Consider the following 12,262-nt stretch of genomic DNA (forward strand, 5'->3'; position numbering starts at 1 on the left):
TTTCTGAAGCTTAAAAATAATGTATATCTGATATGATATAGCTCATTTTCTATCGAAGTGTAAAATAAAACATACCTTATTCTCTTCAGGCAAGTATTTTTTTCATTAATATTTATTTGGTTTGTGTTCCTGTTAAAGGTTTGGGTTCATTAATTAGCAAAAATCTGGGGGTAAGAAGGTCTCCTTCTTTTAAATTTATTTATTTACTTTGAAAGAAAGAGAGAAAGAGAGAGAGAGAGAACACGAGCAGGAGAGAAAGAGGAGAGAGAGAGAATCCCACACAGGCTCAATGCTGCCAGTGTGAGCCTGACATGGGGCTCAATCTCACTAGCATGAGATCAGAACCTGAGCCACTATTAAGAGTTGGTTGCTTAACCGACTGAGCCACCCAGGCACCCCAAGCAGGTCTCTTACTTTCACAAGATAGAGATAAAAACTCTCATCTGCACTGACTAGAAACTGAGACATGTCTTTAAAATTACCTTGAAAACCTGTGTAAATATCTTTACATGACTCTCTCCACATCTAGATTTGAACTTTGCCTTGAAAAAGACTGTAAAATTTTTATAGTTGCAAAGTTAGCACATGGTACAATGTCAAGCACCTTCTCAATATATGTTTTTGATTAATATAATAAGCTTTCACTATAAATGTATGTCAACATTACTGTATTACCTAGCCCATTGTTGCCATCAGCTAAAAATTTGAGACGCAAATATTAAATTAACTAAAAAAACCCAAATGTTGCTACCTTATTTTTAAAGTAATATTTTAATTGAGGTATAACAAAGACACAGATAATAACAATTCATGACTACAAAGCTTGGTGAATTAGCATGAAGAGAACACAAGCCAGGTCAAGAAATGTATTTTCTCAGCATCTGAATTGCTCCACTCGTGCCCCTTCCAAGTCAATAACCTGAAAGTAACCACTCTTTTGACTTTTATCCACATTGATTAGTTTGGGCCTGTTCTTGTGCTTTATGCAAATGCCACCTCATTATTAACTAGGCAATTTATATATAAATACTTTTTAGTTCTTATACTGCAATGAGAGCTGTTATCCATAATTCCTAAAATTACTATATGACTCATATACTTCATGGTTCAACCTTTTCTATAATTTCCTTAGCAGCAACTTAGGGAAAATTAAATGACTGAATCAATATTTCCTTTCTCTCCTTCAGAGCCGGTAGTAGTTTAAGATGAAGATGTATAGTACACCAGTTAAAAACTTTGTCTCTGGTATCAGAACAGATCATCTTCCAAACACTTACTCGGCCCCCTATTATCTGTATGAAATCAGAATTTCATTCCTAAAATGTGGATGATAATATGCCCTTTTATTCAACCTGTTAGTATTAGTTCATATTATAAATAAATAAAATAAATACTGAGTATCTCTCTTTAGGGAAGGGGCTTCTCACATTTATAGTCTGTTTTAGAAGAGACACTATCCCATGGTGAGTTCTCCCAGAAGCAGATGTAAGGTAAAAATTTGACTTAAAGGTTTTATTTGGTAGACGATACTGGGAAACATTGATGACAGGGAACATAAGACAAGAAAGACAACGAAATCTGTACAAGGTGTGTAAATAAGCAGGTTACTGACTATAAGTACATGGGCTCAGAACATCTGGGTTTTTTTTTAAAGATAATGTTATGGGACATGTATCAGCATTCTCCCACCATGAGATGAGAACACCTGAGGACTTGTCCTCCAAATTCAACTCCAACTCATGGGTCTTAGGTAACTTAATCCCTGGTCACTTCTGGATTTGACTGTTTGCTAGCTAGTGGTAGTTTTCAAGCAGAGTCATCACTTTCAATATGACACTATAGGTAACTGAGGGCCAGAGGATATGGGAGGGGTGCCGAAGCATCTAGTATATTCTACCACCCACAGGATCCAGACCCAGTGGTGTCTGACATTAACTCTAGCTTTTCATGGTATTTCAAGTTAGCAGCCAGTCACAATTTCTATAATAATAAAAAAAGACAACTTGCAACAGGAAGGTTAATGAGACAATATACAAACCCACTGCTGTAGGTGATACTGAAGCAATGATAACCATCATCTCCTAGCTACTTCCTATTATAGATTCTCCTCTCCCATGGTTAGAACTTCTGCTAGCTTATGTTTTATGCCAAAGCAAATTTATACATTTTTATCCCTGAAGGGACTAAACCCTTAGGTTTCTATGCCCTTTCCAGTATTATTCTTTGCCCTTTCCACTATATTTGCCTATTGATAATCACCAAACATCGGAAGCACCTAGAGTCTGCATTGAACTCCAAACATGCCCATCTGGACCAAGTATTTCTGCCACTAGAGCTACAGCTTTCTCTACTTCCTGGTCGATAGGCAGGGCCATCCACAAATATTCATGTAGCAGCCATAGTTTTAGGCACTGTGTGCCAGCTAGAAAAGATCCCCTATCCTTGGAAATTAGAACCTACTACCAATAGAAACTAAATTGAGGGGGGAAAAAAACAGGAGTGATAACAATAACGACTTCTATTTCTACCCATTGGCTTCTGAATGTTGTGGTTTAATTACCAAAGACAGAAGACCATGTAATGTACTTCAGACATCTACCACATACACCTCAACTCCATAGAATGTCATGCTTGAGTTAGTGTCTTAGCTGCATTTTCTAAGACATGTTAAAAGAAAAAAAGTCTATTTTTAAAACCATTCTACTGAAATGTCTCACAATTTCAAATGGTTTGCAGACTGTTGCTGAAAGTATTAAATCCAACTTAGTTAGACCACAACAACCTTAACCAAATGTCAATACTAACATCATCAAAGTGGAATAAAATGACAACATATGCCCTTGGTGTTTTGATGCACTGACAAGGCCAAAATATGTAAATATATTCCAAGAATGCATAATCTGAATCTAATCATGAGGAATATTCTTATCTAGGATACAAGCTGTTCTATTAAAAAAAAATTTAATGTCAACTTTATAAAATTCAAAGAAATTCAGTAAAAGTATTTCAGTTTTAAAAAGACCAAAGATAATAGTTAAGTACAATTTATAACTTGGATTGGGGAACAAGAAGTTACTACATGGAACATTATAGGGAAAATTGAATTGCTTTATATATTAACTATACATCAGTTAAAAATGTTATCTCTAAATTTGACAACTGCACTAAACAGAGATATAGATACAGGGAAAAAGAGAGAGAGAGAGAGAGAAAGAGAGAGAAACAGAGAGAAGGAATTTGCAATGACTACATTTAATAAATACAAACGTTAATAAATTAGAAAACTCAATAGGAAAATTGCAAACAATTTAGATACTTCAAAACGAGAACATCTAAATGGGAAATATTCAAATGAAATGTTTGGCAGCAGTCCTGAGTGAAATGCAAATTAAAAAACCACAGTGATTATACAACTCAAAACCAAAAAAAAATCCAACTTAAAAATGGGCAGAAGACATGAACAGACATTTGTTCAAAAAAGACATACAGATGGCCAAGAGACACATGAAAAGATGATCAAAATCACTAATCATCAAGGAAATGCAAATCAAAACCACAATGAGATATCACCTTACAATGAGATATCAACCATTTAACAATGGCTAAAATAAAAAATACAAGAAACAACAAGTGTTGGCAAGGATGTGGAGAAAAAGGAACTTTCTTACACTGTTGGTGGGAATGCAAACTGGTACAGCCACTCTGGAAAACAGTATGTAGTTTCCTCAGAAAGTTAAAAATAAAACTACTCTACAATCCAGCAATTACAATACTGGGCATTTACCCAAAGGATAAAAAGTACTAATCCAAAGGGATACACTCACCCTGATGTTTATAGCAGCATTATCTACCATAGCCAAATTATGGAAAGAGCACAAATATCCATTGAATGATAAATGGATACAGAAGATACGGTATGTATGTGTGTGTGTGTGTGTGTGTGTGTGTGTGTGTATAGGAATATATTCCATAATATTACTAGAGAGTATTATGCTAAGTGAAATAAGTCAGTCAGAGAAAGGCAAATATATGATTTCATTCATATGTGGAATTTAAGAAACATACAAGTAAAATAAGGAGGAAGAACGAGAGGCAAACTAAGAAACAAACTCTTAAGTATAGAGAACAAACAGATGATTACTGAAGGAGAGGTGAGCAGGGGAATGGATTAAATTGGTGATGGGTAGTAAGGAGAGTACTCATTATGAGCACTGAGTGTTGTATACAACTGATGAACCATGAAATTCTACACCTGAAAATAATATTGTAATGCATGTAAATAAATAAATAAACAAATAAATAATAAAACATTCAATTGGTCAAAAAAAGAGAGTATATCTTATGTTATTAGTATTAAACAAATTTTTAAAAATATAAGGAAGTCTATGATGCTGAAGTCAAAATTGTAGTTATCTTTGGTGACCATATGGAAACCACTACATACGGAAATGTCCTATAATTGGGTCTGCCAGTAAGATAAGTATACTTAATATTTGTGCACTGTACTCTACATAAGTTGTATTTCAATTTAAAGAAGAGGTATAATAACAATGACCTCATGAGAATGGTTGACAGAGCTGAATTTACTCATATGTATTAGATCAGTGATTCTTAAAATCATTGGTCTTACTATCCAATTTACACTATTAAACTTTACTGAAACTCTAAAGAGCTTTTGTTTATGTGGTTCATATCTATAAACATATGTTGAAAATTGAAACAAAAATTTTGAAACTTTATGTATTAATTTTAAAATAGCAAATAATAAATCTATGTACCATAAGATGTTTTTATGGAAAATAAGTATATTTTGGACTACACAAATAGTAAGAAGAGTCATATTATTTTATATTTTTGCAAGTATTTTAATCCCTGGCTTAATAGACAACAACTAGATTCTCATATCTGTTTCTTCATGAAACCTGTTGAAATATGTTGTTTTGTTTCATATTTACAAATATGACATCACAAAGATATCTAGTTGTAAGAAGAAGAAGTTGAGATTTTAATACCTCTTTTAGTTAATTGTGAATATTCTTTGATACTACACATCAAATCAACAACAGATAGTTTTCTAAAGATTAGTGCAATGTAGGGGTGCCTGGGTGGCTCAGTAGGTTAAGCGTCCAACTGCGGCTCAGGTCATGATATCGTGGTTCATGAGTTCAAGCCCCACGTCAGGCTCTGTGCTGGCAGCTCAGAGCCTGGAGCCTGCTTCAGATTCTGTGTCTCCCTCTTTCTCTGGCCCTTCCCCTCTTAAGTTCTGTCTCTCTCTCTCTCAAAAATAAATAAACATTAAAAAATTTTTTAAAAAAGATTAGTGCAATGTATAATCTGAAAGCTTATCAATAAATTTTAGTCCTCTGTTGCATTAAAACCCATTGGTCTATAAGAGGAAGCCATATTGGAAAAGAAGTTAAACTGTCACTTTTTGAAGATGGCATGATATTATACATGGAAAGTGCTAAAGATGCCACCAAAATACTACTAGAAGTAATAAATTAATTCAGTAAAGTTATAGGGTACAAAGTTAATACCCAGAAATTGGTAGCATTTCTATGTTAATAACAAATTAACAGAAAGAGAAATTTAAAAACAAAAACCCACAACACTATTTTCAATGACACCAAAAAGAATGAAATACCTATAAATACACTTAACAAAAGAGGTGAAAAATCTGTACTCTGAAAACTATGGAGCACTGGTGGAATAAATTGAAGAAGACACACAAATACATGGAAAGACATTCCATGTTCATGGATTGGAAGAATGAATATTGTTAAAATGTCCATACTATCCAAAGCAATCTACAAATTCATTGCAATTCCTATCAAAATACCAACAATATTTTCCACAAATCGAGAACAAATAATCCTAAAATTTGTATGGAGCCACAAAGACCCTGAAGAGCCAAAGCAATCTTGAGAAAGAAAAACAAAGCTGGTGTTATCACTATTCCAGATTTCCAGATATACTACAAAGCTGAATAATCAAAAAAGTACGGTATTTGCACAAAGAAACATAGATCTATGAAACAGAATAGAGAGCCCAGAAATAAACTCATGTTTCTATAGTCAATTAATGTATGAGAAAGGAGATGGTAATATACAATGGGGAAATTCAATCTCTTCAATAAATTGTCCCTGGAAAACTTGACACCTACATGCAAAAGAATGAATATGGAACACTTTCTTACACAATACACAAAAATAAACTAAAAATGGGATTAAAGAGAGGAGGAGCCAAGATGGTGGATCATGATGGAAGCTTTTTGTGTGTCTCGTATCCATGAAATACAGCCAGACCAACACTTAACCATCCTACACACCTAGAAAACAGATTGGAAGATTAACACAACAATCTGCACAACCTGAACCACAGAATTCAGCAGGTACCCGGTGCAGAGAGGTGAACTTGGGGAGCAAGAAGGAGGAGGAAGGGAGGTGCTTTTGCAAGCGGAAAGAAGACAGAGATGGGGGGGGGAGAATACGGGAAAAGCAGCCCTCCCCAAAAGCAGCTGGAGAGAAAGTGGAAAATTGGAAACAGCTGCAGGGACTAAACTAAAAAGGGAGAAAGGAGAAAGGAGAGGTTTTAAATTCCATTAAGACTGTAAACAAGGGGAGCGCAAAGGCTGCAGCTCCTCAGCTCAATACCTGGCGGTGCACTGGTGGGAAGGGTGAATCCCCAGGAACAGAGTGGGGTCCAGGAATTTCTCGGGCCACACGGGAAAAGCAGTTCCACTACTGGAAGGACATTTGGTAGAGACTGTTGAAGCCACTTGGTCCCAGCAGACTCCAGAAAATGGCCACATTCACTGGTGCTGGAATAAGGTTGTTAAGGGTTAAGCCTGGTGCCAGATGTGTGTTGCAATTTACCATAAACCCTGAAATGCTGCTACTACTCTGTCTCGCGAACTTTTTCTGGGGCAGGCTGGCACCTGGCCGCGGTCTCGTGGCACCAGCAACAACAGGGTCCAGCAGGCATTCCTGGGTGCAGCCGATATTTGGCCATTGCCCATTCGGCCATTGCTTGGTGAGATCCTCCTGCAGAGGGGTGGAGCAGATCAAAGCCACAGTCCTTCAGAAGTAAGGGGCCGGGGGAAACAGCTGCATCTGAGACAAAACTTGGGAGAGAGGTACTGTCTGGGGCCTGGTCACAGAGAATGAAAAAGCGGGGAGTGGACAAGAGCTGAAGACAGAGGACCGGGGCACAATTGCTGATCCGAGAGAACAGACTGGGTAGCTGGGTGGAGCCATTTTCACTGTTCCCATGCATGCGCATATGCACCTACAAGCGTGCAACAATCCACCTGAGTAAGCTAGCAGCGCCATCTAGTGGAGAGCAGAGCTGTTACACAGAGCCCCGCCCAAATGGGCCAACTTTGGTCTTCAAACACAAGTCTCACTGACAGCTTGATTTATGGACAATAAAGAGATACATAGACTGACTTCTAGGGGAAAACGAAGCAATTTCAGTCCTACTTCAATCTGTTAGCAGGTTCATCTATTCAATTTTGTTTACTTTTTTCTTTTTTCTTTTTCTCTTTTACAATTCTTTTGTCTTGAATACAAAAAGAGAAAAATTCATTTTTATTTCCAATTTTTATTAAAAATATCTTTTTTGTTTTATTACTATATTTTTTACTTTTGTGTAATTTTTTCAAATTCTACTTTACTTCCATCATTTTATTTTAGTCTACTTCAGTGTATTCATTTTTTCAAGTCTGAAATGATTTCCTTTTATTTTATCCCCCCCCCCTTTTTTTTTCATTTCTCTAATCTGTCAAACTACTTTCAACACCCAGACCAAAACACACCTAGGATCTAGCATCATCTATTCGATTTTTTGTGTGTGTGTTTTTAATTTTTAATTTTAATATTTTTTTAATTTTTATATTTTTAAATCTCAATTTTTCTACCTCATTAATTCCTTTTCTCCCTTAAAAATGACAAATGAATGAATTCACCAAAAAAGAAAGAGCACAAAGAAATGACAACCAGGGAGTTAACAAACACAGATATAAGCAACATGTCTGAACCAGAATTTAGAATCACGATAATAAGAATACTAGCTGGAGTTGAAAATAGATTAGAATCCTTATCTGCAGAGAGAAAAGATGTAAAAAATAGCCAGCATGAAATTGAAAATGTTATAACTAAGCTGCAATCACGGATGGATGCAGCGGCAGCAAGGATGGACAAGGCAGAACAGAGAATCAGTGATATAGATGACAAACTTATAGAGAATAACAAAACAGAAAAAAAGAGGGAGATGAAGGCAAAAGAGCACAATTTAAGAATTAGAGAAATCAGTGACTCATTAAAAAGGAACAACATCAGAATCATAGGAGTCCCAGAAGAGGAAGAGAGAGAAATAGGGGTGGAAGGGTTATGTGAGCAAATCATAGCAGAAAACTTTCCTAACCTGGGGAAAGACACAGACATCAAAATCCAGGAGCACAGAGGACCCCTATTAGATTCAACAAAAACCGACCATCAACAAGGCATATCATAATCAAATTCACAAAATACTCAGGCAAGGAGAGAATCATGAAAGCAGCAAGGGAAAAAAAGTCCCTAACCTACAAGGGAAGACAGATGAGGTTTGCAGCAGACCTATCCACAGAAACTTGGCAGGCCAGAAGGGAGTGGCAGGATATATTCAATGTGCTGAATCAGAAAAATATGCAGCCAAGAATTCTGTATCCAGCAAGGCTGTCATTCAAAATAGAAGGAGAGATAAAAAGTTTCCCAGACAAACAAAAATTAAAGGAGTTTGTGACCACTAAACCAGCCCTGCAAGAAATTTTAGGGGGAATCTCTGAGGATAGAAAAGATAAAAATATAAACAAATAAATAAATAAATACCAATAGCAGCAAAGATTAGAAAGGACCAGAGAACACCAACAGAACTCCAACTCTACAAGCATCATAATGCCAATACATTCATATCTTTCAGTATTCAGTCTAACGTCAATGGACTCAATGCTTCAATCAAAAGACATAGGGTAACAGAATGGATAAGAAAACAAGATCCATCTATATGCTGTTTACAAGAGACCCCTTGAGACCTAAAAACACCTTCAGATTGAAAATAAGGGGATGGAGAACCATCTATCATGCTAATGGTCAACAAAAGAAAGCCAGAGTAGCCATACTTATATCAGACAACCTAGACTTTAAAATAAAGACTGTACCAAAGGTTGCAGAAGGGCATTATATCATAATGAAGGGGTCTATCCACCAAGAAGACCTAACAATTGTAAACATTTATTTGCCAAATGTGGCAGCACCCAAATATATAAATCAATTAATCACAAACATAAAGATACTCATCGATAGTAATACCATAATAGTAGGAGACTTCTACACCCCACTCACAGCAATGGACAGATCATCTCATCAAAAAATCAACAAGGAAACAATGGCTTTCAATGACACATTGGACCAAATGGACTTAACAGATATATTCAGAACATATCATCCTAACGCAGCACAGTATATATTCTTCTCCACTGCACATGGAACGTTCTCCAGAATAGACTATATACTTGGATACAAATCATCCCTAAGTAAGTACAAAAAGATCGAGATCATACCATGCATATTTTCAGACCACGATGCTATGAAACACGAAATCAACCACAAGAAAAAATTTGAAAAGGTAACAAATACTTGGAGACTGAAGAACATCCTACTAAAGAATAAATGGGCTAACCAAGAAGTTAAAGAGGAAATTAAAAAGTATACAGAAGTCAATGAAAATGATAGCACCACAACCCAAATCCTCTGGGATGCAGCAAAGACGGTCATAAGAGGAATGTATATAGCAATCCAGGCCTTCCTAAAGAAGGAAGAAAGATCTAGGATATACAACCAAACTATCTGCCTTAAGGAGCTGGAAAATGAACAGCAAATAAAACCCAAAGCCAGCAGAAGACAGAAAATAATAAAGATTAGAGCTAGAAATTAATGCCAGAAGATGGTTCTTTGAAAGAATTAACAAAATTGATAAACCACTAGCCAGTTTGGTTAAGAAGAAAAAGGAAAGGACCCAAATAATTAAAATCAAGAATGAAAGAGGAATGAGATAACAACCAACACAACAGAAATAAAAACAATAAAAAGAGAATGTTATGAGCAATTATACACCAGTAAAATGGGCAATCTGGAAAAAATGGACAAATCCCTAGAAACATACACACTACCAAAACTGAAACAGGAAGAAATAGAAAATTTGAATAGACCCATAACCAGTAAGGAAATCGAATTCTTAATCCAAAACTCCCAAAAAACAAGAATCCAGGACCACATGGCTTTCCAGGGGAATTCTACCAAACATTTAAGGAAGAGTTAACACCTATTCTCTTGAAACTGTTCCAAAAAATAGAAATGGAAGGAAAACTTCCAAACTCTTTCTATGAAGCCAGCATTACTTTGATTCCAAAACCAGACAGAGACCCCACTAAAAAGGAGAACTATAGACCAATTTCCCTGATGGACATGGATGCAAAAAGATATTAGCCAACCAGACCCAACAATACATTTAAAAAAATATTCACCATGACCAAGTGGGATTTATATCTGGGTTGCAGGGCTGGTTCAATATTCGCAAAACAACGTGATTCATAACATCAATAAAAGAAAAGACAAGAACCATATGATCCTCTCAATAGATGCAGAGAAAGCATTTGCCAAAAGACAGCATCCTTTCTTGATAAAAACCCTCAAGAAAGTAGGGATAGAAGGATCATACCTTGAGATCATAAAAGCCATATATGAATGACCCAACGCTAATAGTATCCTCAATGGGGAAAAACTGAGAGCTTTCCCCCTAAGGTCAGGAACAAGACAGTGATGTCCACTCTCACCACTGCTATTCAACATAGTATTGGAAGTCTTAGCCTCTGCAATCAGACAACACAAAGAAATAAATGGCATCCAAATCAGCCAGGAGGAGGTCAAACTTGCACTTTTCGCAGATGACATGTTACTTTATATGGAAAACCCAAAAGATCCCACCAAAAAACTTCTAGAACTGATTCATGAATTCAGTAAAGTTGCAGGATATAAAACCAATGCACAGAAACCTGTTGCATTCCTATTCACCAACAATGAAGCGACAGAAAGAGAAATCAAGGAATCGATCCCATTTCCAGTTGCACCAAAAACCATAAAATACCTAGGAATAAATCTAACCGAAGAGGTGAAAAATTTATACACTGAAAACTATAGAAAGCTTATGAAAGACACTGAAGAAGACACAAAGAAATGGAAAAAGATTCCATGCTCCAGGATAGGAAGAGCAAATATTGTTAAAATGTCGATACTACCCAAAGCAATCTACATATTCAATGCAATCCCTATCAAAATAACACCAGCATCCTTCACAGAGCTAGAACAAATAATCCTAAAATTTGTCTGGAACCAGAAAAGACCCCGAATAGCCAAAGCAATCTTGAAAAAGAAAACCAAAGCAGGAGGCGTCACAATCCCACATGAAGATATACTACAAAGGTGTAACCATCAAGACAGTATGGTACTAGTACAAGAACAGACACTCAGATCAACGGAATAGAATAGAGAACCCAGAAATGGACCCACAAATGTATGGCCCACTAATCTTTGACAAAGCAGGAAAGAATATCCAAAGGAATAAAGACAGTGTCTTCAGCAAGTGGTGCTGGGAAAACTGGACAGCGACATGCAGAAGAATGAACGTGGACCACTTTCTTACACCATACACAAAAATAAACTCAAAATGGATGAAAGACCTAAAGGCAAGACAGGAAGCCGTCAAAATCCTAGAAGAGAAAGCAGGCACAAACCTCTTTGATCTTTCCCACAGCAATTTCTTACTCAACACGTCTCTGGAGCAAGGGAAACAAAAGCAAAAATGAACTACTGGGACCTCATCAAAATAAAAATCTTCTGCACAGTGAAGGAAACAATCAGCTCACTGATGGAGCAGAAGTTGGTGGGACCAAGAGGCGCCTGGGTGGCGCAGTCGGTTAAGCGTCTGACTTCAGCCAGGTCACGATCTCGCGTTCCGTGAGTTCGAGCCCTGCGTCAGGCTCTGGGCTGATGGCTCGGAGCCTGGAGCCTGTTTCCGATTTTGTGTCTCCCTCTCTCTCTGCCCCTCCCCCATTCATGCTCTGTCTCTCTCTGTCCCAAAAATAAATAAAAACGTTGAAAAAAAAATTATTTCTATGAGGTAACTAAAATAGTCAAATTCACAGAATTAAAGAGTGGAATGGTGGTTT

The sequence above is a fragment of the Felis catus genome, chromosome D1, assembly GCF_018350175.1.
Source record: "Felis catus isolate Fca126 chromosome D1, F.catus_Fca126_mat1.0, whole genome shotgun sequence".
Lineage (NCBI taxonomy): Eukaryota > Metazoa > Chordata > Mammalia > Carnivora > Felidae > Felis > Felis catus.